Genomic DNA, 26,257 nt, shown 5'->3' with positions numbered 1-26,257 from the left:
TCTTTGTGTTTTCTGATTGCTGAGGCTAGGACTTCGAACACTATGTTGAATAACAGTGGTGAGAGTGGACATCCCTGTCTTGTTCTTGACCTTAGGGGGAAAATTCTCAGTTTTTCCCCATTGAGGATGATATTAGCTGTGCATCTTTCGTATATGGCCTTTATGATCTTGAGGTATGATCCTTCTATCCCAACTTTCTTGAGGGGTTTTGTCAAGAAAGGATGCTGTATTTTGTCAAATGCTTTTTCTGTGTCTATTGAGAGGATCATGTGGTTCTTATCCTTTGTTCTATTAATGTGATGTAACACATTGATTGATTTGTGGAAATTGAACGTATCCCAGGAATAAATCCCCTTTAATTGTGGTGATTAATTCTTTTAATGTTTTGTTGGATCCAATTTGCAAATATCTTTTTGAGAATTTTTGCATCCTTGTTCATCAGGGAAATTGGTCTGTAGTTCTCCTTTTTAGAGGGATCTTTGGTTTTGGAATCAAGGTAATTCTAGCCTCATAGAATGAGTTTGGAAGTTTTCCTTCCATTTCTATTTTTTGGAACAGCTTCAAAAGAATACGTGTTAACTCTTTTTGAAATATTTGGTAGAATTCCCCTGAAAGCCATCCAACCCTGGACTCTTGTTTTTTGGGAGATTTTTGATTACTGGTTCAATTTATTTATTGGTTATGGGTCTGTTCAAATTTTCTATTTCTTCCTGTTTCAGTTTTTGTAGTTTATATGTTTCTATGAATTTGTCCATTTCTTTCCGATTGCCTAATTTGTTGGCATATAATTGCTCATCACATTCTCTTATTATTGTTTGTATTTCTGTGGTGTTGGTTGTGATCTCTCCTCTTTCATTTTTTATATTATTTATTTGGGTCCTTTCCTTTTTCTTTTTGATCAATATGGGTAGAGGTTTATCAATTTTGTTAATTCCTTCAAGGAACCAGCTCCTGGTTTCATTGATCTGTTCTACTGCGTTTTTTTAAATTTCAATATCATTTATTTCTGCCCTAATTTTTATTATTTCCCTTCTTCTGCTGGTATTGGGCTTTATTTGCTGTTCTTTTTCCAGCTCTTTTCGGTGTTAGGTTACATTGTGTATTTGAGACCTTTCTTCCTTATTTAGGAATGTCTGGATAGCTATGTACTTCCCTCTTATGATTGCCTTTGTTGCATCCCAGAGGTTTTTGGCTGTCGTGTTTTCATTTTCCTTGGCTTCCATGTATGTTTTAATTTCCTCTTTGATTTCTTGGTTAGCCCATTCATTCTTTAGTGGAATATTCTTTAATCTCCAAGTATTTATGGTCTTTCCAAATTTTTTCTTATGGTTGATGTCGAGTTTCATAGTGTTGTGGTCTGAAAATATACAAGGTATGATCTTGCTATTTTTGTACTTGTTGAGGGCTCATTTATGACCCAGTATGTGATCTATTCTGGAGAATGTTCCATGTGCACTTGAGAAGAATGTATATTCTGCTGCTTTAGGATGAAATGTTCTGAATATATATGTTAAGTCCATCTGGTCCAGTGTGTCACACACAGGCATTTTTTTCCTTGTCGATTTTCTGCATAGATGATCTGTCCATTGTTGTAAGTGGGGTGTTGAAGTCCCCTACTAGTATGGTATTATTATCAATGAGTTTATGTTTGTGATTAATTGATTTATGTATTTGGTGTTCCACATTGGGGGCATAAATATTTATAATTTTTAGATTTTTCTTCATGGATAGTCCCCTTAATTATGCTATAATGCCCTTCTTCATCTCTTGTTACAGCCTTGATTTTAAAATTTAGTTTACCTGATAGAATTATGGCTACTCCAGCTTTCTTTTGATGACCATTAGCATGATAAATGGTTCCCCATACCCTTACTTTCAATCTGCAGGTGTCTTTAGGTCTAGAATGAGTCTCTTATAAGGAGCATATAGATGGGTCTTGTTTTCTTATCTATTATGATACCCTATGTCTTTTGATTAGAGAATTTAGTCAATTGACATTTAGACTGAGTACTAAAAGATATGAATTTAGTGCCATTGTGTTGCCTGTAGAGTTGGAGTTTCTGGTGATATTCTCTGGTCCTTTATAGTCTTTGTTGCTTTTGGTCTTTTTTGTTTTGTTTCATCTTTTCTTCACTCAAAGAGTCTCCCTTGAGATTTCTTGCGAGGCTAGTTTAGTGGTCATGAACTCTTTTACTTTTTGTTTGTCTGGGAAACTCGTTATCTCTCCTTCTATTTTGAATGACAGCCTTTCTGGATAAGGAATTCTTGGCTGCATATTTTTCTGATTCAGAATGTTGAATACATCCTGCCATTCCTTTCTAGCCTGCCAGGTTTCTGTGGGTATGTCTGCTGCGAACCTGATCTGTCTTCCCTTATAGGTTAAGGACTTTTTTTCCCTTTCTACTTTCATAATTCTTTCCTTGTCTGTGTATTTTGTGAATTTGACCATGGTATGCCTTGATGATGGTCAGTTTTTGTTGAATCTAATTGGAATTCTCTGTGCTTTTTGGATTTTGATGTCTGTGTCTTTCCCAAGATTAGGGAAGTTTTCCACTATAATTTGCTCACATAAACCTCTGTCCCTTTTTCTCTTTCTTCATCTTCTGGGACTCCTATGATTCAGATGTTATTCCTTTTTAATAAATCACTAATTTTTCTAAGTCTTGTATCATGATCTTTTGCCTTTGTTTTCCTCCTTTTTTTCTGCTTCATTATTCTCCATAATTTTATCTTCTATATCACTAATTCACTGCTCTGCTTTGTCCATCCTTGCCATTGTGACATCTATTCAAGATTACATCTCGGTTATAGCATTTTTAATTTCATCTGACTAGATTTTATTTATTTCATCTCCTCAGAAAGGGATTCTATGCTTTTTTCAACCCCAGATAGTATTCTTATTATCATGATTCTAAATTCTAGTTCATACATCTTACTTATATCTGTGTTGATTAAGCCACTGGCTGTCATTTCTTCCTGTTCTTTATTTGGGGTGAATTCCTTCATTTTGTCATTTTGGAGGAAGAAAAAAATAATAAAATAAAAAGTAAAAATTAAAAAATTAAAACAAAAAATCCAAGAAATGAAGCTAGATTCTAGGTGTGTTTTGATCTGCTTGTTGAGAAAAGCTTGAGAGAATAGAGAAATAACAGAAAGAAAAGGGAAAAAAGTAAGAAAAAATTAAAAATTAAAAAGATTATATAATAAAATAGAATAAAAGAAAATAAAGAAAATTAAGTAGAATAAAAAAATAAAAAGTAAAGTAAGAAAAATAAAATTTTCTGTATCCAAGAGAGGGTAGAAAAAGAAAACAATTTAAGCAGAAATAGAAGCAAAGAAAGTGAATAAATAAATTAATCAGCAAAAATTTAAACCTGAAAGAAGTTACATTCATTTTCCCCTAGAACTGAAACTATGAGGCCCTCTATAGTCTGTGCACTAAGCAGGTGGAGTGGCTTGTGCTGGTCTTCTAGGCGATGTGCTTGGAGGGTGCAGTTGGGCGGGGCTTGGTGTAACTACATGGTGCCGCTTATCTTACTGAGGTGTATCAGTGTGTTGTGCATGTGCATGCATGGGAGCTCCAGCTCCCTAGTCTCTGGCACAGGAACTTCACGCTCTCACTGACCTACAATCAAGCACCCCTCCTTTGTCTCAGGCCTCTGTTCACTCCCTGCTTCTACTCTGTCTGTGTCCAAGCTGTTCACCTGCCAGGCAGCACCTCCCTCCAGAGTTTTATCTCAGATGGGGCTGTGTTTCAAAACCCCACACTTCAGAGATCCCTGTGACTTGGACCTGTGCTGACTCTCTTGGATAGGATCTCACTGAGCAATTGCTGGGTGCTGCCTTTCTGTAGAAAATGTTTGTGCAAGCTCGTGCAGCGGCAGAGGTTCAGAGATTATGGCAAATCACATCACACAGCGGGTGCCAGGTTTCACCACACTCTGGTGTCTTTGTCTCAATACCAGCAAACGTGGCTGCTCTCCAAGGTCCTCTGGGACCTTTGCCTGTGGGGAGGCCATATGGCCTCTACCAAGTGCACTCCAAGCAGGGGAACTGCTTTTCCCCATTAGCACATGGACCCCTCAGACCCCACTGCTTGCTCCTGGGGATTCGCCCTACTTCCTCACCAGAGCACTGCCAGGCACTGAGCTCTGAAACTTCAGACTCTGCACTCCACTGTTTATAGAATCCTGGTGTTATTGAAACCCTCTCCTTTCTTCCTGTTAGTGGTTTTGGGGAACATATTTCTTGTTCAGTCCCCTTCGAGTGTTTTCACTCTTTCTCTCTAGCTACTTTCAGGGGGAGTGCTTTTCTTCCACAATCCTGATGCGCTGCACTCTCTCCCTTTCTCTTTTTCCATTCTCTCTCCACAAAAACAGCTCCCTACCCTCCGTGGTTTTTCTCTCCCTCAGTTCACCTCTCTGCACCATGTACCTGCCAAGTTCTGTGGCTCAAGTTATGCAGATTGTTGTGCTAATCCTCAGATCAATTTCCTAGGTGTTCAAAATGTTTTGGTGCTGATGCATAAGGGCACTTGTACCTCAAGGTTTATAGCAGCACTTACAACAATAGCCTAATTATGGAAAGAGCCTAAATGTCCATCAACTGATGAATGGATAAAGAAATTGTGGTTTATATACACAATGGAATACTACTTGGCAATGAGAAAGAATGAAATATGGCCTTTTGTAGCAATGTGGATAGAACTGGAGAGTGTTTTGCTAAGTGAAATAAGTCATACAGAGAAAGACAGATACCATATGTTTTCACTCTTATGTGGATACTGAGAAAATTAACAGAAGACCATGGGGGAAGGGGAGGAAAAAAAAAGTTAGAGAGGGAGGGAGCCAAACCATAAGAGACTCTTAAAAACTGACAATAAACTGAGGGTTGATGGGGGTGGGAGGGAGGGGAAAGTGGGTAATGGGCATTGAGGAGGGCACCTGTTGGGATGAGCACTGGGTGTTTTATGGAAACCAATTTGACAATAAATTTCATATTAAAAAAATGTTTTGGTGCTGATCTAGCTGTATTTCAGGGATAAGTCAAGCTCATGGTCTCCATGTTGTTCTGCCATCTTAACTTCTCTCCAAGAATAGGTATTCACTCTTTAAATATTTGGTAGAATTCACCTGTGAAGCCATCTGGCCCTGGACTTTTGTTAGGAATTTTTTATTTCTGATTCAATTTCTTTGCTGGTTATTGGTCTTTTAAAGCTTTCTCTTTCTTCCTGTTTCAGTTTTGGTAGTTTATATGTTCCTAAGAATTTATCCATATCTTCCCTTTTACCCAATTTGTTGACATATAGTTTTTCATAATATTCTCATATAATTATTTGTATTTCTGTGGTGTTGGTTGTTATTTCTCCTGTCTCATTTGTGATTTTATTTATTTGGGTCCGTTCTCTTTTCTTGTTGATAATGCTGGATAGAGGTTTATCAATTTTTTAATTTTTTTTTAAAGAACCAGCTCCTGGTTTCATTAATCTGTACTATCGTTTTTTTTTAAGTTTACATATCACTTATTTCCATTCTAATCCTTATTACTTCCTTCCTTCTGCTGGCTTTAGGCTTTGTTTGTTGTTCTTTTTCTAGCTCCTTAGGTGTAAGGTTAGGTAAGGTTACACACACTGACTGGAGTGTAAAATGTTTTCTCATATCTTAGAATCATCTAGCAATACAAATTAAAAACCTTTAAAGCCCAACTTTCCTTTCATCCAGCAATTCAGTTTTCGGGAATACATTGTAAGAAAATATAAGAAAAATGTGCTACAGTGCAAAAATAAGATATTCATTCCAATTTTTCTCATAATAGTACAAAGATGAGGAATAATCAACATAAAATATACCCATGTGTCTGTTTAAAATAAATAGAATCAAGGGCACCTGGGTGGCTCAGTCAGTTAAGCATCCAACTTCGGATCAGGTCATGATCTCACAGTCCATGTGTTTGAGCCTCGAGTTGGGCTCTGTGCTGACAGCTCAGAGCCTGGAGCTTGCTTCAGATTCATTCTGTGTCTCCCTCTCTCTATGCCCCTCCTCCACTTGTGCTCTGTCTCTCTCAAAAATAAATAAACATTAATTTTTTTTAATAAACAAAATCATACTGTAGTGTTCTATGCTTTTTTTGGGTATTATTTAACCTTAATTAATGGACACCAATATATATCAATATATGTTAATTTATCTAATTCTTCAATGACTGCAAAACTTCCATTGTCTAGTTTTACTGCAGTTCACATGAGCAAGTACATTACTGGACACATAAGTACTTTTGAATTCTTACAACTGTTGTGTATATACAGCAGTCTACTTGGATGAATATACCTTTAGGATGAATTCCAGAAGGGAGATTTCTGGGAAAGAATGCTTAGTGCATTACTAATTGTAATATGTTGAGAGTATCAGGAGTTTCTCATGAATCTTTAAACCTGCTTCCTTTCCCTCATCTAAGAAGGTGGGGATGGGTTACATAAGCTGTTGGGGCTCAACACAAACATCCCTCATACATCCTAGCTACGCCTTCTATTGCTGTCTTTCTCTCTCTCTCCAAGGCTAGCTGTTTGGGTTTCTCCCAACTGCACATTAGGGTGGTGGTTGTGGGCAGTAACTCCCAGGTCTGGCCCATATTCAGACCACCAGGGGCAGTACCCTGGCCAGAAGAAGGCCAGACAGGGAAGAACAGACCACTCCCCACCACCATTATCTCCCTCTGAAGTACACACTTGTGGTCAGTGTGTGACCCTGAATCGTTCCCTCCTCCAGGTATTGGAAACAGGCTGGGTCATCATCCCACTCACTGTACCGCCATAGGTGGCACCTCATCACAGCTTCATCATGGTTTTGTGTCTGTACATCCTGCTCACAGCTGACCCAGGTAGCATATACCACATTTCTCCTATTGGGTTTCTGGACCGTCTGAACAGGGCTCACATTTGGCCCATGCACCCCCTCAGCCTTGGCCTGGGGTTGGACCTTGACACCTGCTCCACTCCAGACTGGGCACAGTTGCTAGTCCCCACTCTTGATTATCATCTCCAACAATGGTAAATGGGTGGACAAAAAGTCTCTTTTCCCTCTGCTATGGTGAGGGAGGGGAGGAGAGGGACAGGAAGGGCAGAAAGGGATGCCTTGTGGCTCCTCTCAGTGGTCCTAGTGACAATGCTATTACTTCCAGATGTTAATTCTACCCAGAATTAAGATGACCTCATGCTGGTATTTAAATAATAATGACATGACAGTGGGACTGAGCAATTCTTAGTGGCTGAATTATTTTTAAGGAGCATATATTACTTGTGCTATAAAACAAATAAAATGAAATGATATCTACAGTCTTCACAATGACACAAAGGTTTGGGAGTACCTGATTGTCCGTGGTCATAGTGGTTGCTCTGTGCTAATGCTGCCTGAGGATGAGGTTTCCCAGAAGGCTTGTGGCACTGAGAAAACTGGATTTTTTTTCAGTTTAGACTCTAACCTCTCACACGGACAGGACTCCATCTTCCCAGTGTCCTGAAGAAACTTGATCCTACCCAGAGAACACAGCTGCTGCCAACAGACAAAGCACCAAGGTCAGGGAGACAGCTTGGCAGCAGATAATCTTTCCAAGAGATAACAGGAAATGACTAAGAGCCAATAAAAGAGCTCACCTGAGGAGAAACATGAGCCTGAGGTCAGATCCCACAGTTTATGCTGACTGAAGAGTATGAGACCTTAGTCCTTATCAATAAATCTTTATTTCATACACATAAAGATCTGAGTTGTAGGACAGTTCTTGATTAGATATTAAAAGTGGTTATCCCTAATTCCCTTCCTGATCAAAGAAGAATTACATGTTCTTTACACTTGGCTCTAAATTGCCTCTATATCTTGTCTGTATGAGACAGGGAGGGTGAGAGAAAGGGAGTGAGGGAAAAAGGGAGGGATGTGGTAATTCTACTTCTGCCACAGGGGATCTTTCTAACTCTCAAAGAACCTGTGCTTCTCTAAAGGTAACCTGCAGGGTCTGGGAATGCAAGACAGCAAGGGTTTCTGGTTGGGGGTGGAGGTAGGGCGCAAGGTCAAATTCCTTTCTGTCTTGTAGGTACTTACCTTTGTTTGCTAAAATCAGGGACAATAGTCCGCTGTCCACCCCCTTCTCTCCTCTACTCTCGCTCTTTCCCTGACAGTGGAGGACCAGTCCATCTAGGTGATGGTGAAGCCTTTGAAGGCTCACCAGATGCAGGAGACCTACAACCCTGAGGACTGTATTTTATATGCTGTGTTACCCTTGGAGTAACCCTGTGTCTTTGTAGTCCTGGAATGTGCTGGCTTGTTTTCCAGAGAAACAAAGCATATTTACTGTCTGACAGGAGGAAGAGGTGAACTTTTCTAAAGTCTCCCTCTTCTTTTGGGATCATGCTGCACATACACAGTGCTACATAACCAGCTGTTTCAAGTTTATAACTCAGTGTGAGCAGCACAACTATGACAGCAAACATTATTCAGCATTGGTTTGTGATGGACGGCCACATTTCATTTTCAAATGTGTTGCAGTTTACTTATATAGTAAGTCCGTGACCATTCTTTTATAAATTAAGCTGCTTTGGAAATCCCATGTATCTAAATCTTTGTTCACATCCAAGACAGTTTCCCTTTTTTTTGAGGGGAGGGGGGGAAGTGAGCAAGGGGTAGGGAGAGAGAGAGAGAGAGAAAGAGAGAAGTGGGGCTCACTTCGAGCAGGGCTTGAGCTCACTTGATGGGGGGGGGGGCTCTAATTCACAAAGCATGAGATCATGACCTGAGATGAAGTCAAATGTTTAACACAGGCTCCTCCAAGACAGTTTCCTTAACATAAAGTTTTAGAAGTAGAAGTTTTAGGTTACAGGATGTCTGCAAGTTTCAAAGCTTATATATTTGAATTTATCAGTCCTTTTCTTTATATTTTTCTGGATTCCTTTCATTCTTGAAATGGCTTTGTAGACTTTCAGAGCCTAAAAGCTCTCACACATCTCTAAGGAGACTAAAGACTCTTGAGGGCAACTGGGGCAGCTGCACTGAGAAGAAAACTTGAAGGGCCAATTGGCAGGTGAAATGCAGGGCTGGGAACAGTCCTAGACAGAAGGACTGAAAGATTTTGGGGGTGGAGAAGGGAAGGACAGGTCTTCCAGGACTAGGAAACAATGTCCTGCTTCAGGCATGGCAGAATCTCTGCTTGGATGGGGAAGGCTGGATCTACAGCCTATTCGATATATACATCACTGTGCATACACACAGGTGTTACTACACATATGTCCAAATCTTGGGATTGGCTGGTGAAGTTGACCCCACAGAGGTTGTGTTTGGGTGGCAACAGAAGATGGTATCTAACCATTTTCATTCCCTTTCTGATTCTCCAGCAGGCTCCTTGCTGTCTCTCAGCAACTGTAAGTGTGAATAGGTGTGAATGCTTGAATGTGAGAAGGAGCCAGCAGGACTCAGATGGGTTTAGGCGGTGAGATCTGTGTCCTCTGGGGAGGAAGTTCCTTAAGGCCATCACATCTTTCTCCTCACAGGGCTTGTGGCTGCCACAGCCCTTGTTGTGGTGGGGGCAGGACAAGGGAGGATGGTGGACCACAAAGGGCTCAGATGAAAATGGGGTTAGTCTTGGGGATGTTATTTGAAGTATCTGGATGCCAGAGACACCAGGTACTTTTGACAAAGTGCAGATTCAGGAATCCTCAGTGGGGTCAAGGATGAAGGAATGAGAAAGCCCCGCCCACACAGCATGCGCATGCCCAGTGCCCAGCATTTTCCCATCAGCCACTGACTTGGGTCGTGTGCAAAGCGTTCCGTGCGCAGCACTGTGTGGATCGCGTCCTATCATCTGGATTCTTTCTCGCTAAGATTCACTTGGTACGTCTTTTACCAATTGGTAGGCAGATGAGTCTGCCCAGAAGTTTAAGTGTGAGTGTGAGGAGAGAGCCAGTGGGCTTTGGGTGGGTCAGGCCATATAGTTCCTGGCCTCTGAGGAGGAAGGTCCTTGAGGTCTTTGCCCTCATAGGCGTTGCGGCCACCATAGCTCATGTCACAGTGGCGGGGCCAGAACTAGTGAGGACGGTGAGCTGTGGAGGGGAGGGGGTCGCATGAAGAGGGGGCAAGGCTTAGGGCAAATTCTGAGGTATCTGGGTCTTAGAGGCACCAGGAACTGACAAAGGGTGGATTTGGGAATTGTCGGTGTGGGCGTGAATGAAGGGTGCGGAAGTCATAACCACGTGGTACGTGCGAAGGTAGTGCGCATGTCCAATGCTGTGCGCCTTTCCAGCCGTTTTTGGTATGGAACGTGTGCAGTGTGTTCTGAGTGCTGAGCTGTTGGGGTCGCGTCCTACCGCCTGGAGTCTTTCTCTCTGAGACTTGATCGTTCTCCCAGGAGCTTAAATGTGAGTGAGTGAGGAAAGAGCCAGCGGGCTTCAGGCAGGTCAGGGTGGCCGTTTCTTGTTGCTGAGGAGGAAGGTCACCTTTCTCTTTACAGGTGTTGTGGCTGCCATGGCTTTTGTCTTTGTTAGAGGGGGGCTGAGACAAGGGAGGGCAATGGGCGGGTGAGAAAGGGGGTCAGATGAAGATGGGGCGAGTCTTGACGATGTTATTTGAGGTATCGGTCTTGGAGGCGCCAGGAACTGCCGACGGAGGGCAGATTTGGGGAATTTTTGGTGAAGCCCCAGTGAGGGGCAGGGAAGCCCTTCCCATGTGGCTTGCAGGATGCAGTGCACATGCCCACTGCCCAGAACTTTCTCCGTGGTGGTTGGCGTGAGAGCATGTGCAGCGTGTTCTGGGTGCTGAGCTGAGCATGTCGAGGCTTACCATGTAGATTTTTTCTCGCTGAGAATCAGCAGGTCTGCAGATTAGTCCGCCCAGGAATTTAAGTTTGAGTGAATGTGAAGAGGTTGCTATTTGCCTTTAGGTGGGTAAGGGCAGTGTGGTTCCTGGCCTCCGGGGAGTAAGTCCATGAAGTCGTCATCCTCAGAGGTATGGCCCACCATAGCCCATGTCCTGGTCGTGGGGCTGGGAAAGGGAGAGTGCCAGATGAAAATGGAGTTGTCTAAGGGGTGCTATTGGAGGCATCTGAGTCCTGGGGGCACCTGAAACTGCTGACAGAGCATGGAATTGAGAATGGTCCGTGGAGAGCTAGACAAGACTGTATATTACAAAATCTCTTCATAGTGGAGAGTCCAGTTGTGAAATGAAATCTTTTTAGGAAAGTTGTATGTTTTTTCAAGTACTTGAAGGTCCGTTGTCTGCCAAATTGCTGTGAAACCAAGGTTTTGCAAATAGCCTCATTTGATGTGATTGGAAAATAGGCAGTTGTTATGAGTTCAAGATTTATTTTGGAAATCTCAACAAATGTAAAAAAGAATTTATAATTAGCAGTTGGCCATAAAAATATTTCAGTATAATTATTATTTTATTACATTCTTCAGTCAATGATTTTTTCTTTTTTATTTATTATTATGTTTTAATTTAAATTCAAGTTCATTAGCATACAGCATAGTCTTAGTTTCAAGAGTAGAACCCAGTGACTCATCTCTTACATATGACACCTAGTGCTCATCCCTAAAAGTACCCTCCTTGATGCCCCTCACCCATTTAACCCATCCTTCCCCACCTCCCCTCCAGCACCCCTTAGTTTGTTCTCTATTTAAGAGTCTCTTATGGTTTGCTTCCCTCTCCCTCTCTGTTTTTATCTTATTTTTCCTTCTCTTACCCTGTGTTCATCTGTTGTTTCTTAAATTCCACATATGAGTGAAATCCTATGACATTTGTCTTTCTCGAACTGTTTTCGCTTAGCATAATACACTCTAGTTCAATCCACGTTATTGCAAAAAATAGTTTCATTCTTTTTGATCGCTGAGTAGTATTCCATTGTATATACATGCACCCCAATGTTTATAGCAGTGCTATCAACAATAGCCAAATTATGGAAAGAGCCCAAATGTGCATCAGCTGATGAATGGATAAAGAAGATGTGGTGTATATTTAATGATTTTCTATTTTCAGTGTGAAATATGAGTGCACGAGTAAGATCAAGATCTAGAGGAAAGGGAGATGGAAAAAAGTCTTCTAAGCAGGAAGAACCTGTGGTTGTGAGTGCTTTAATGTTTTACTTCTATTGGCAGAAATAATTTTTTAGGAAAAACTATCAAAAAAAGTTGTTGAACCAGTATAGTATGTTGTTTAAAGGACTTTCTTGCTTAAAATGGATGAAAAATGAATCCAGGAAAGAAACATTGAGGAAAAAGACTTACATTCTGGTGTTGCCTGGATATGTAAATTGATAGGAGTCCAGGAATCCTCTCTATGACTTCCCTATTGTGCTTATGAATAAACAAACAACACACATCTCAGAAAAGATTAAAAAGGTTTCCAGAATTATTAGTCCTTGCAGATAACTCCTTGGAGTATTTTCTATATATAAAGAGTAATTTTATTGAATACTTACAGAGAAGAGTATAGGAAAAACTTCAGATTTGTGATTGACTACCTCCATGTAGTATGTGTATTTGTGCCTTCTGTCATTATAGTATTAATATCAATACTCTTTATTTGCACCTATCCTCCCCTAAGGCTAAACAACCAGGTGAAAAAACATCACAACAAAAGGAACTACCAACTGAGAATCCAGATATTGAGACTGGGCAAGAGAAAGAAGGAGCACCTGTGGCTCAAGGTGAAGAGGGGATGAAGAAACATGTTGTATTTCATTTATGATGTTATATTAGTAATAGGAATAGATAAAGGGTTCCTTGAAAATTGGCTGGAAACTTGTTTGGTAAGGGAAAGGTATAGTTTGCAGCTGACTGCAGTCCTTCTCTGTGATAAGTTTTCTTTCTTTCAGCATTTTACCATCCCATATTTTAAATTGTTTGGCATGCTTGGAAAGTACAATTCTTGCCAATGCTCTATATTAGCAAAGCAAGGAAACAACATTAAATTTAGACAGAATTATACACTATGTCACTAGTTAAAGTTGGCCTTTTTTGAATGCTGTTTTCTGGGCTTCTTAAGTTGTGGCATCAAATGTTTAAGCAGACCTAGATACACTTTGGCTAACTCTTAGATTGTAATTTTTAAAAATCATAATACAGAGAAACAAAAATGTGAAAGCCTTTCCTAGTTGCTGTTAAAGTCTTCAATATTTTTGTCTTCCTGAACCATAATCTAGTTGTCATATATTCCTTTTTTAAAAACTTTTGTACTTAGAAAAGATTTAAAGCTTACAGAAAAGTTACAAGAAAAGTACAGTGTACTTTTGATAGGAGCCTCAGACACCTTGATTCACGCATTGCTATGCTAACCTTGTGCCACATATCACCCTTCCTTAGATAATAATACACATATTATTATTGTTAAACCACTTGAGATTAAATTTCAACTCTGTACTCTCAAAGTAATTCAGTATCTGTTTCCTAGAAACAAGGATATTGTTTTACATAACCCCAGTACAATGATCAGATTGAGGAACTTTAACGTTAAGAAAAAATTATTATCTAATATGTGGTCTGTTGCCTAGTAATGTCCAGTTTTGTCAGCTGGCTTAGTAATATCCTTTATACCATTATTTTTTCCTGATCCAGGACCCAACCCAAAACCACCCATTGTATTTAGTTGTCACCTCTCTTTGGACTCCTTTATCCTAGAAGTGTACTTCAGTCTTTCTTTGTCTTTCCTGATTGACAATTTCTGGAGTCCAGGCCATTTGTTTTGTAAAATATTCTTCAGGTTGGGTTTCTCTCATCTTTTTATTTGTGATGACTTTTTTTCACTCATTTATTGGGGCCTGCTTGGTGGCAGATCATGTACTCGATGCTGAAGATAAAAATATAAACGAGAGAATGATTTCTGTCTTGTACTCACAATCTTGTCAGAAATTCAGGTAAACAAATGGCTGATCTAGTGGAATAAGTGCAATAATATAAGTATATATAGGTTACAAAGGTGATAACTAAGTTATCTTAAACAGTTTTGGAAAAAGAAACACTTCATAGAGGAGGTAATATATAAGAAACATAACTCCCATTTTCTAGCAGAAAAACTTTTTAATGCTTACTGCATTCTTATACATCACACTTTTTACACTACTGACTTACAGAGCTTTATTTAATAATATTAATTTATGGTTTGCTGCTTACATTAATAATTCTGTTTATTTATATAAGAACCTGAACTGGAAAGTGAAACCCAGGGAATGGGTCTGGAAGAGACTGGAGCTGAGCATGTAGATTGCCCTGAGGTGAAAAAGGAAGACTCCACCTAATCCAGCACCTGCTAAAATTCCAGAAGCATGTAAGTTCTCCATTAAGAATGCCAGTCATGGGGTTGTTCTTTTCTACAATATTATTATACCTTTGTAACAAATCACAAACACAAAGATTATTTGAAAAGTAGCTTAGACACCAAATGCTTGATTCAGAGACAGTATCAGAAGGAAAAAATGAGTTAACTCAAAGGCGTGTTGTTGAATTATAAAACATGGAAGTATTATTACTTTGGAATAGAAGTCCTTTGAAACCTAATGCAAGTGGTCATATACTTACATAAATTATTTAACATACCCCAGTACCAAATGGATATCTAAACAACATAGTAGTACTGATTTTCGTTTAATTTGCCTGAACTATTTCTCAACAATCACTTTATCTTTTAGACACCAAAAAATGATATGGATCTGTTTGTTTTGGCTTTTATAGGTTGGCTTATTTGTTTTTTAAATAGTGAGTGAGGCTAAGAAATGGTAATATTTGCCTGCATCTTGTAATGTCATCTATGATGGTAGTGGCTTATAACTAGTGTGACTGTGTAATTTTTATCATCCAAACCAGGACACTCTTGAGAGTTTAAGGGAGTGCTGTTGACTGCTTACACCAGGACAATAGGTGCCAATGGAAGAAATGGTCACTTTACTATAAATAGACCATAGAAAAGATGAACTGAATCAATGAAATATTTTTGCACAAAAGAGACAAACCAAATGGGATAATGTTCTTTGCCTTCTCTTTAGTTAAAATGGTTCCAAGCATGACATCATCATTTTAATTTTTAATTATTTTTAAAGGTTTTTATTTCTTTTTGAGTGGGGGGAGGGGCAGAGAGAGAAGGGGACAGAGGATCCAAAGCAGGCTGCATGTTGACAGCAGAGAGCCCAATGCTGGGCTCGAACTCATGAACCACGAGATCATGACCTGAGCTGAAGGTGGATGCTTAACCCACTGAGCCACCCACATGTCCCAGTGACATTATTATTTTAGCTAATATAGATAATTAGAAGACTATTTCAAATGAATGAATTTCGGTGATACTGGGTTTACTTGCTTGTTTGCTTTGCTTCTTGGAGTTTCTGCTTGGTTGATTTTATTTTAACTGAAATCAGACAGCTTTTTCTCACTACCTAAAATTATCTTTAAATAGACTAGTGGGATTTGATCTGTTCTGGGTTTGAGAAATCTGTGTTTCTTCATACCATCAAAAAGAGTGATGTATTTAAAAAGTTGGTGCTTATATGCCTGAAAATGTACATTAGCATAGAGGTCTGTGCCGTGATTAAGGTTCTGGTTTTAGTTTCATCTTATAAAACCAAAGCTGTAGTGTCCTTTATGTACCTTTATTCTTGTCTAAGTAAAGTTCTCCTAAGTGATGTACCCAATTCTTACGTTTATGTTTTAGGTGATGAACAGTCATATGTTCAAAAGAAGACAAGCTGAAGACATACATATGCTTTGTTATGTTGATAATTTGGCTTAAGTTCTCTCAATAAAGCCTTAATAAAGTTTGCTCAGAAGAAGTCATGCATATCTTTTGTTAAATCTGTTTCTAAGAATGTGATACTATTATAAGTGGTATCTTAAAAAAACTCTTTATCCTATTTAGAGCTGGTCTATAGAAGTGCTGTTTATTCTTGTGTAATGATTTTGTCTGGCAACTTTGCTAAACTTATTCTAATAGTGTATCTCTACATCCTTTTGGATTTTCTACATACACAGTCATACCACATGCAAATAATGATGGTATTGTTTCTTTTGAATCTTTCTACCTTGTAGTTCTTGTCCTTACCTTATGACATTAGCCACATCCTTTTAAGTTGGATAGAAGTGATGATAATAGACATCCTTGAGTATCCCTGATCTCTCAACATTTCACTGTGATGTATGCTATAGATTTTTAATTTTTTAATTTTTTTATTTTTTTAAAGTTTATTTATTTATTTTGAGAGAGACAGAGCATGAGCAGGAGACGGGCAGAGAAGGAGAGAGAGAATCCCAAGCAGGCTCTGCACAACTGTGCAGAGCCCAACATGGGGCTAGATCTCACAAACTGTGAGATTGTGACCTGAGCCAAAATCAGGAGTTGGACACTTAACTGACTGAGCCATCCAGGTGCCCTATTTTTTTTTTTAAGTACTATAGATTTTTAAAAATTAGATCTCTTCTATTAGATTAAGGAAGTTTCTTTTTATTCCTAGTTTGCTAAGAGTACTTACCATGAATGTTTGTTGAATGTTATTATCACACACTTACTCTACATCTACTGAGGTGATCTTATGAGGTTTTTCCATTAATCTGTTAATGTGGTATTCCTAGACTAAACACAGTTTGAGTCATGATATATTCTCCTTTTTATGTATTGTTGTATTCCTCTTTCTGATGTTTTGTTTAGGATGTTTGTATCTTTGTTCACAAGTGAGATTGGCCCATACATTTTTTTATGTACTCTCTATCTTGGGCTTTGATATTTTCTTATTCTGGCTTCAAAAATGAGTTGAGGTATATATCCTCTTTTTCTGTTTTCTGATAGAGTTCATCTAACTTTGGAATTATTTCTTAAATGTTTGATAGAATTTGTTAGTGAAGCCATCTGGGCTTGGAGTTCATTTTTTAGGAAAGTTTGAAATTAATGATTTAATATTTTCTATTCTCTAGTCAGTTTGGGTAAGTTTTATTTTTATAGGGCTTTGGCCATGTTACCTAAATTTTCATTACAGAGTTGTCCATAATATTCTCTCATTATTCTCTTAATGTCTGCAGGATCTGTGATACTGACATTTTAATTCTTAGTACTGATAATTTGTGCCTTCCCTCTTGCATTATTAACCAGTCTCACTGGAAGTTTACCACCATTATTAGTTTTTTAAAAATAAACCAACTTTTGACTATGCTGATCCTATTCTATTTTTGTTTTATATTTTGTTAATTTTATCTCTCACTTTTATTATTTTTCTTCTTTTTCTGTTTAATTTGCTCTTCTTTTTCTACCTCCTTGAAATAAATGTTTAGCTCACTAATTTTTAGCCTTTAAAAACATTTTTTTTAACGTTTATTTATTGTTGAGAGACAGAGTGCTGGCAGGGGAGGGAGACACAGAATCTGAAGCAGGCTCCAAGCTTCCAGCTGTCAGCACAGCCCCAACGCAGGGCTTGAACACATGAACCACAAGATCATGACCTGAGCTGAAGTTGGACACTTAACCAACTGAGCCACCCAGGCTCCCCTAGCCTTTTTAATATACACTTTTAAATTATAACATTTTCTAAATAGGGCTTTTGTTTCATCTCAAGTTTTGATATATAGTATTTTTGTTATTCAACTTAGCATATTTTCTTATTCTCATTCTGATTTCTTTGAACTATGGACTACTTTTAAGTGTATTCCTTAACCTTTAAACATTTGAACATTTTCTTTTTGTTATGCAGCACAAGTAACTGATACAGCTATTTATAAGAGACACAGCTAAAACATAAGAATTCAGAAAATTTGAAAGTAAAAGTATGGGCAAAAGATATTCTGCACAAAATAGCTAAAATAAGCTTTCAGATAAATAAGCATTACTACAAAATAAGGGATATTTCATGTAGAAAAATTCATCAGGAATATTTAACAAATTTTTTTATTTTTTTAGGAATATTTAACAATTTTAAATATGAACCTAATAGCATCTCTTCAGAGCATAATGGAAAAATTGGTAGAACTCCAAGGAGAAATCAGTAGAAGAGAAAACAGACAAAAATCAGTAAGGAGTGATATGAAAGATTTGCACATCGTGATTAACAAATTTTACCTAATGGAAATATATAGAACTCTGTACTCAACAACGGAATACATATTCTTTTCAGTGTAATTATTCAGTCAGAGGCTTTACACTGTATATTTCAATTTTTAGAAATTTGTCGTGTTTTACAGCCCAGAATATGGTCAATTTTTGTAAAAATTACATATGTGCTTGAAAAGAATGTGTATTCACTTGTTGAATGTAGGTGATGTGCACTGCCTAACTTTGTGTTCCTGTCCTCCATTTATTTTAGTGCTGTGGTCCCCTTGTCCTGACAAGGCAAGGACCCTTGGGCAGTGGCTCAAGTTCTGTTGCCTTCCTCAGCATCCACGTGGCCTATAGGAAACTATATTCATTCTTTCCATGCCATATAGTGGTAGTAGAGCATGTCCCTATGCTGTGATTTGTTTTCTCCCAGCTCTCCTAGGCTGCTCTGTAAGACTTTCTCTTTGAAATTTCTCCAGGCAAAAACCAAGCATCAGTCTCCAGGGGATATACTTCAGGCTCTAAAACTTGGGTCGTCAGACTCCATTCTGGTTGCAGCACTAGGATGGGTCTGTGATTTCCTATAGCTCAGAGCATACAGCTGGTGAGATGCCAGTCTTCCTTTCTTAAACATATTCTAAATGTCTTTTAGTGTTTCTCTTAAATCTCAATTCATTTGATTTTAAATGAGGTGGGTAACATAACCTCCCCTCCAACTCAGAGTAGGGAAGATTTATTTCATACCAGCCCCCAGTAGGTTGACATCTTGCAACTTAGGTATTTTATTTCCAATAGACTCTTTAAGGGACTTTCAAATTTCTACTAATCCTGTCATTATGTAGACTGCTTAGACTAGCAGAATGAGGAAATACATTATTCCCATCTCTTTAAAATGTGAGGTAACTTATTGCCTATTGTCCTGTTGTCAGTAGGCATTTGGACATAATGAATTTAAGAGAGAGGTATAAATTTGAAATTCATTAAGGATATAGATAGCATTTGAAGCCATGGGCCCACAGGAACTCACCTAGGGAGAGATTATATACAGAGAAGAGAGCCACAGGCAGAGTCCTGGGGCTTTCCACATAAGGAAGAGCCTATAAAAGGATTAAGAAAAAGGACCACCAGAGAGGTAGGAAGAAACTAGGTGAGTTGTGGTATCAAGAACATCTAAAGGAAATGAAGTATTGAAAGAAATAATAAGCAGTCAACAATTTAAAATGATGGTGAGGGGTCATGCAAAGAGGCTATAAGAAATTCTTAATCTGGCAAGATATGTGTCACCAGAGACCTTGATAAGATCCACTTGCTCAGGAGGAGAAAAGCCTGATTGAAGAGGATCAAGGTGAAATGGGAGGTGAGCAAGTAGAGGTGGTGATTATAGAAAATGTTTTTTGAGGAGTTTCAATGCACGAAAGAGGGAAATGGAAATTTAGCTAAGAGGCTGGCATGAGGTCAAGGAAGGGGGGATTATTTTTTGATTGATATTAAAGCATGTTTGTGTGCTGGTGAGAATGGCATAGGAGAGGATGGAACACCTTAGTAAGGCCATAGGGATGGGATCTGAACACAAATGGAAGGGTTGGCTTTGGATATGTACAGGGACACATTTCCACAATAACGTGGAAAGGCTAATATTGGAGGGCTCAAGGAGAAATTTCTATCTGAGTAGAAGAAGAGGTAAGATTAGAAAGCAGAGAGGGGGAACCCTCTTGCACTGTTGGTGGGAATGCAAATTGGTGCAGCCACTCTGGAAAACAGTGTGGAGTTTCCTCAAAAAATTAAAAATAGACCTACCCTATGACCCAGCAATAGCACTGCTAAGAATTTACCCAAGGGATACAGGAGTACTGATGCATAGGGGCATTTGTACCCCAATGTTTATAGCAACACTCTCAACAATAGCCAAATTATGGAAAGAGCCTAAATGTCCATCAACTGATGAATGGATCAAGAAATTGTGGTTTATATACACAATGGAGTACTACGTGGCAATGAGAAAGAATGAAATATGGCCCTTTGTAGCCACGTGGATGGAACTGGAGAGTGTGATGCTAAGTGAAATAAGCCATACAGAGAAAGACAGATACCATATGGTTTCACTCTTATGTGGATCCTGAGAAACGTAACAGAAACCCATGGGGGAGGGGAAGGAAAAAAAAAAAAGAGGTTAGAGTGGGAGAGAGCCAAAGCATAGGAGACTGTTAAAAACTGAGAACAAACTGAGGGTTGATGGGGGGTGGGAGGGAGGGGAGGGTGGGTGATGGGTATTGAGGAGGGCACCTTTTCGGATGAGCACTGGGTGTGGTATGGAAACCAATTTGACAATAAACTTCATATATTGAAAAAAATGATAAAAAGAAAGCAGAGAGGGAATTTCCACTTTTCCCTTTATACCTTTCTATGATTTTTCAATTTTGACCATGACTATATCTTTTTCTAAAATGATAAAGATCTGTTACTAGATTGGAAAAGCTTATTTATTTATTTATTTATTTGAGAGAGAGAGAGAGATTTTGCACATGTGATCAGAGGAGAGGGAGAGTGAGAGAGAGACTCTGAAGCAGGCTCCATGCCCAGTGCAGAGCTCCACGTGGGGCTCCCTTGAGATCATGACCTGAACGGAAATCAAGAGTTGGATGATTAACCAACTGAGCCACCCAGGCGCCCCTGAAAAACTGTTTTTAAAGAGAAGCTTGTGGTTACTTACTTTGTAACCATCTTGTGTTCAGGGGTACACACAGTAGGAGCCCCTAGTAGGAGAAACAGTAGCTCTTATTTGCTTCCCTTCCTTGGCCAAGGTGCAACTGGGCCTGAGGAACAGATAATGGAGACATTCTGCCAGGGCCACATTAAGATCCTTAGAAGGTCTGTCTGAGCCCTGAAAAGACTATGGAGTGTCCTCCTTCCCATTTGCCATATGTATTTTGTGATAAAAATTGATGGTAAAATGTTTATATTTTCCCATGATACAATGTTTCTTTGAATATCAAATACAAATATCAAAATGTTTCTAATGATCTCTTTCTCATTGTGGGGGTGGTGGGGCTTCCCTGGTGGTGACCTAAGTAAGCACTGGCTTAGTTGGCTTTTAGGATAACCTAGCACTGATTCCAGTCCTTCCTTGAGGTGTTTATCCCTCCCAGTCCATCACCTGGTACTGGATTGCTGTAGATGTGAGGAAATCTAGTACAACTTGGACACTATATTCAGTTTCCATGCCTGTCATCTGGGGGCAAGAGAGAGGTGCCAGCTGGATGGGAAGGGCCCCCTAAACTAAGTACCTCATGACAGCAGGGAACCAGTTTGAGTGTTTCATTGCAGGACACAAGGGCAGGGATTTATTGGAAGGATGCTGGGGTGCTTCAAGGAATTGAAGCAAGAGTTGGCTTAGGAAGATTAGGCACCAGGGCAGCTCTGAGGGCCTCAGCTGTAGTGGTTTTTTCCCCTCTTGCCATCGTGTCTGGTGTGTGGAAAAAAACCCAGAGCATGGACAATATGGCACCCCCTTGTCTGTCTACTTCACATGAGGGGGGTTAACTCTCCCTGTACCCTGGGAGAGCCAGCACAGAGGCAACCTGATGGGAACCAGGCATCCTGTCCTTCTTAAAGACTCCTTAACCAACTCCTGCTGCTAACCCCAGGAGGCCTAGGCACTACCTCCTCCCCGAAGGAAGGGGCTGGGCTGAAGGGAGATGTCCAGTGCTAACCAAGGCGAGCACTGCTAGGGTATATTCAGGCAGCACAGCCCCATAGCCAGGCAGTGTATACTGGGCCAAAGCCAGCCATCACGGGACTCAGGAAACGGATTCTTCCTAGAACATGCTCTCTCTTGATCTTCAAACACTGGCTATCTACTTCTGAGCATCCTCCTGACTCCCTGGGACCAGCACCTGTGGCCACTTTCCACTGCCAGCAGCTCTTAGTGCAGGAGCTCTCTGAGGCCCTCAAGCCCTCCCCACCCCCTCATCTCCTGTTGGCAGCTCTCCTACTGAAGCTGCTTCCCTCCCCCGACTCCCACCTCTGCCAACCTGGGACTCTGCCAGACCTGAGGATCTTGGGGTAGTGTCCTATAGCTAAGGCCCCTTTCTTAACTGTAGGGGAGGTGCCAGCAGTAGTCCTAGCCTTGTTGTGCCTGCTGCCCCCTGGGGGGCTCAGGCTCGGTGTCTTCTGGGTCAGAAGGACAGCTGCCAAACCCTCATTTTACCCACAGCTCTGGGAGCCTGAGAAGGAGGTGAGGAGCAGGCATAGATTCTGCAAAGTACCAATAAGATATCAAAGGGATGTGTCTTTTCAGGCCCAGCAGCCTTAGGAGCTCTGCCTCTCCGGATGTGGGGTCCAGGCCCACCCTCAGAATGGACCTGGGGCTTCATCCTTATCTGTGAGGGCAGGATCTGGGGTGGGAGGGAGCCTGGGACAGGGCTGGGGGCAGACTCAGCTGTGGAGATGATGGCCTATCATGATTTCTGATTGCTCCTCAGGACCTGGCCTCTGAGGGGAAATTTCACAGCCCCAGAAGCCTTTCTGGACTTGACTATTCCTCCGTCCCAGGCCCTGCAGCACTAGGGGAAGCTGCATGGATGAAGGGATGGACAGGGGAGAAAGATCAGGGCTGTACAAGGGGATGCAAAGACCGTACTCCAGGAATATTGTATGGGGTATAAGATACTCTCTCCCCAGCAGCCTTTGCTGAAGTGCAGTGGACAGTGCTCTGGAAGAGAATAAAAGAACTGACTTGACTCTTGGTTCTCCTTAAAAGTCCCGTGTCTACCTTTAACATGTAGTTGATCCTTCTTGAGTTTCAGCCTTGTTCCTTGTAAAATGGAGATCATTCCTACCTTACAAGGGGTTCCACACAGATTAAGATAAAAAAATGCAGTGTGTAAAGGAAAGACCTAAGCCTGTTTTAAAGGCACACTGTGAATGTTGGTTGTATGCAAATCTGAATTTTCTCTAGGACCAGGGCTAGAGGCCAGAATACACCAGAGGTGAGGTCCAGCCCTACCTGAGAACCACACACAAACTTCCCTTGCACCGTGTCACATCTCCCCATTCCCTGAAGTTTATCAATAGCCTTCTTGTCCAATGCTTACTGTCACAGGGGGCTCCAGTGCAGCTGACTTGCTCTCTAGTGCACATGTGAGTGCAGCCACTGTCACACCCAAGGCCCATAAATGAGGCCCTCAGGCAAGAGTAATCCCAGTCTGCATCTGATGGCCAAGAGGAAATGCCAAGCAGAGGTGTGTGCTGTAGAACAGTGTGTGGGATATGGTCCTGTGTGTATATGTGTGTAGAATATATGTATAAAATACACTTGCATATTCATTTTCTATGAATATCAAAGAGTAGCCAATTTTCACCTCTATGAACATTTATGGACAAGTACAGAAGAAACTAACAGTAGTTATCACTAGGCAGTAGAACTGGGATCGTGGGCAGGGAGAAGAGAGGACTTTAAAAACTTTTACCAATCATGGGACACCTGAGTGACTCGGTTAAGCATCTGACTTTGGCTCACGTCATGATCTCATGTTTCTCCTGAGTTCGAGCCCCGCGTTCAGCTCTGTGCTAACAGCTCAAAGCCTGGAGCCTGCTTCAGATCCTGTGTCTCCCTCTCTGTCTTCTCCTTCCCCACTCAAATTCTTTCTCTCTCAAAAATAAATAATAAATATTTTTTTTTAAACCAACCATTACCATTTGAGTATTTTTACCATGAGTATGTGTTACTTTTATAATAAAGAAAACTTTAAATAAAAAGATATAGATGATAAATTGGTATATAGGTGTACAGATGATAGAAAATGGTATATTGGATGGATATATTGGATGGTATAATGGATAAATGATACATAAATATGAGCTAGAGACAGGTAGGCCGATATCTCCGTGCCTCAGTTTCCTCACATATGAAATAGCAACTATTTCATAGGATTATAAGTGACAACACATTAGAGCCCTCGGAAAGTTCCTGACACACATTAAGTGCTCAGTAAATGTTATCTCTAGTGTAATAATGGTGTGAAGATGGGCTGGCTTGATGTGATAATCTCTTTCGCCATCTTGTGGTCAGTATATGTATGCCATGAAGGAATGTCAATGCCAGTACCCTCTTTGTAGGTGAGTGTATGACTTCAGGCCTTAGTGGGGTGGTGAACCTATGACTTTCAAAACAGAAAAATAATTTAAATAAATGAGAAACTTTATAAATAGGCAGATGAGACTTTATAAGTAGCTAGATGAGACTTACAGTCCTCTACTCTTTACTTATTTTTGTTCTCAGATCCAGACCCCCAGCCCTGACAGTGTCAAAGAGAAACAATACATTGGCTCTTGTTTGTTTTTGGACCTCCCTTTATCCATCAGACTTCCTAGTTACAAGCAACAGAACCAATTCTAGCTTCTTTAAGCAGAAAAGGTATTTTTGTTAATGGCTACTAGGTAGAGCTCAGGAAATCTCCAACAGGTGAGACAGAACTTGATGACATTCTACCTACTCTAAGGATAGGCACTGCTGAGGTGAACCTCATGACTGTGCCATTAGGACATCTACCTCAACTGCTTGTGAGGACTCGATATCTCTAGCCATGCTGTACAATTTTCACTGGGAATAGATTCCACTGGAAAATTGGCTCCTCACTTGTTTCTCTCTTCTTACCCAAAGTCTTTTTTTTTAACGTTTATTCATTTTTGAGAGAGCGACAGAGTGTGATGAGGGGAAGGGAGAGAGAGAGAGGCACAGAATCCTTTTAAACAGGCTCCAGGCTCTGAGTTGTCAGCACAGAGCCTGACGCGGAGCTCGAACTCACTGACCACGAGATCATGACCTGAGCTGAAGTCGGACACTTAACCGATTGAGCCTCCCAGGTGCCCCACTTCTGACCAAAGTCTTGATGGGGAGCATTTGGTGGAGCCTAGGGCTCACACCTCTCCCCTAGACTGAGTTCTGCTTTCCACCTTAGGCAGGACTTTTAATGCAGGGATTCCAGAAATTTAGAAAGGCTACTCAGAAGAGGCTGAATAGGGCAGGGGTGGGGGTGGGGTGATGCTCTGTCCCTAGGGAGAGGATAGTGAGCATGTATGCTTCCCCATGTCTCTTCCTGTCTAGCAATAGGTTGTAGATATGGTCCAGGCACCACTGGAAATCTAGGTCTAAGTTCCATATTTATTATCCAGTAATACCAGATGGGAAGATTCCTTTAGGCTGGACACTACCTAGGGGCAGGCAGGGACCACGTCTGTCTGGTCTACCACTGTATGCTTCAGCCACTAGCTTGGTGCCTCAATATATGAATGAAGAGACAAGTTAAGCTGGCTGCTTTCCTTAGGTAGCTGTAAATTTTCACTGATACTTAGAGCCCCTAATCTCAGGAGAAGCCTAAGATGTACAGTTTTGGGGTTGTCTTGTTAAGAGAGATCAAAAGAGAGGTAGCTTCCCTCATTCCAAACTACAGCTTCATGTACGGTTTCTGACTACCCTCCAGGAGGATTCTTCCTGAATAGACACATTCCATGTCTCTATTCAGAGGGACCGGACAATCAAGCAGGTAACCACCAGTTTTTACTGTTCAGCTAAACGCTTTCTTGAAAAAAATCTGCACTCAGGACATACTTCCAGGAGGAATGTATGCAATATTCTGACAGTGAAATCATTCCACATTTCTGGGTCTGAAGGTCTATTGGAATTGAACTTTTACATCTAGCAGTAGGCTCAGCCAGCAGCTTCCGATGAAATCTGCTCTACCCATCGCTGAATGGCAAGTCCCCATCTCTGGATACAACTATTGAAAGGCACAGACCACCAGAGGGAGCAGGTGTGCCTCTTCTGTGGAGGATCATGGCACCTCCTATCTGGATCCTGCTCCTCCTGTGCTCTGGAAAACACTGTTGCCCAGCAACAGGGATGCCAGTGGTGCCTCCAGTCACCAACCCAAAGTGAGACATGGCATGTAAAGGCCTGCCTTCAGATCACACCTACTGTAGCGCTTTGGAACTCACTGGCCACTCAAAATGTGGCCTGCCATCCCTCATAATTTCGAGGGGCCCCAAAACATTCACTGAATTCAGTAGAAGGACTCAAGGGACTTAGTGTATGATTGTACTCACAGCTAAGGTTTATTACAGCAACAGGATATACAATAAGGTCAAGGAAAAAAAAAAGACACAGGTGGGATCTTAAAGAATCCATGCACAAGCTTCCTTATGCTCTCTCCCTTCTGTGA

At 40.6% G+C, this 26,257-nt stretch overlaps 1 long non-coding RNA gene across 3 annotated transcripts; it reads left to right on the top strand.

The window, feature by feature from the left end:
- Nucleotides 1–7,967: 7,967 nt before the first annotated feature.
- Nucleotides 7,968–15,794, top strand: LOC128773831 (uncharacterized). 3 transcript variants are annotated; one of them, XR_008418287.1, is made up of 5 exons: nucleotides 7,968–7,990; nucleotides 12,012–12,097; nucleotides 12,579–12,681; nucleotides 14,171–14,297; nucleotides 15,675–15,794. It is a non-coding gene; the product is annotated as an uncharacterized LOC128773831 (long non-coding RNA). The 3 variants fall into 3 exon arrangements; XR_008418285.1 differs by lacking the exon at nucleotides 7,968–7,990 and adding an exon at nucleotides 9,761–9,872; XR_008418286.1 differs by lacking the exon at nucleotides 7,968–7,990 and adding an exon at nucleotides 10,374–10,396.
- Nucleotides 15,795–26,257: the final 10,463 nt, after the last annotated feature.

The sequence above is a fragment of the Panthera pardus genome, unplaced genomic scaffold (genome assembly GCF_024362965.1).
Source record: "Panthera pardus isolate Hobbes unplaced genomic scaffold, ASM2436296v1 HiC_scaffold_27, whole genome shotgun sequence".
Lineage (NCBI taxonomy): Eukaryota > Metazoa > Chordata > Mammalia > Carnivora > Felidae > Panthera > Panthera pardus.
This window is presented reverse-complemented; position numbering and strand designations above follow the sequence as displayed.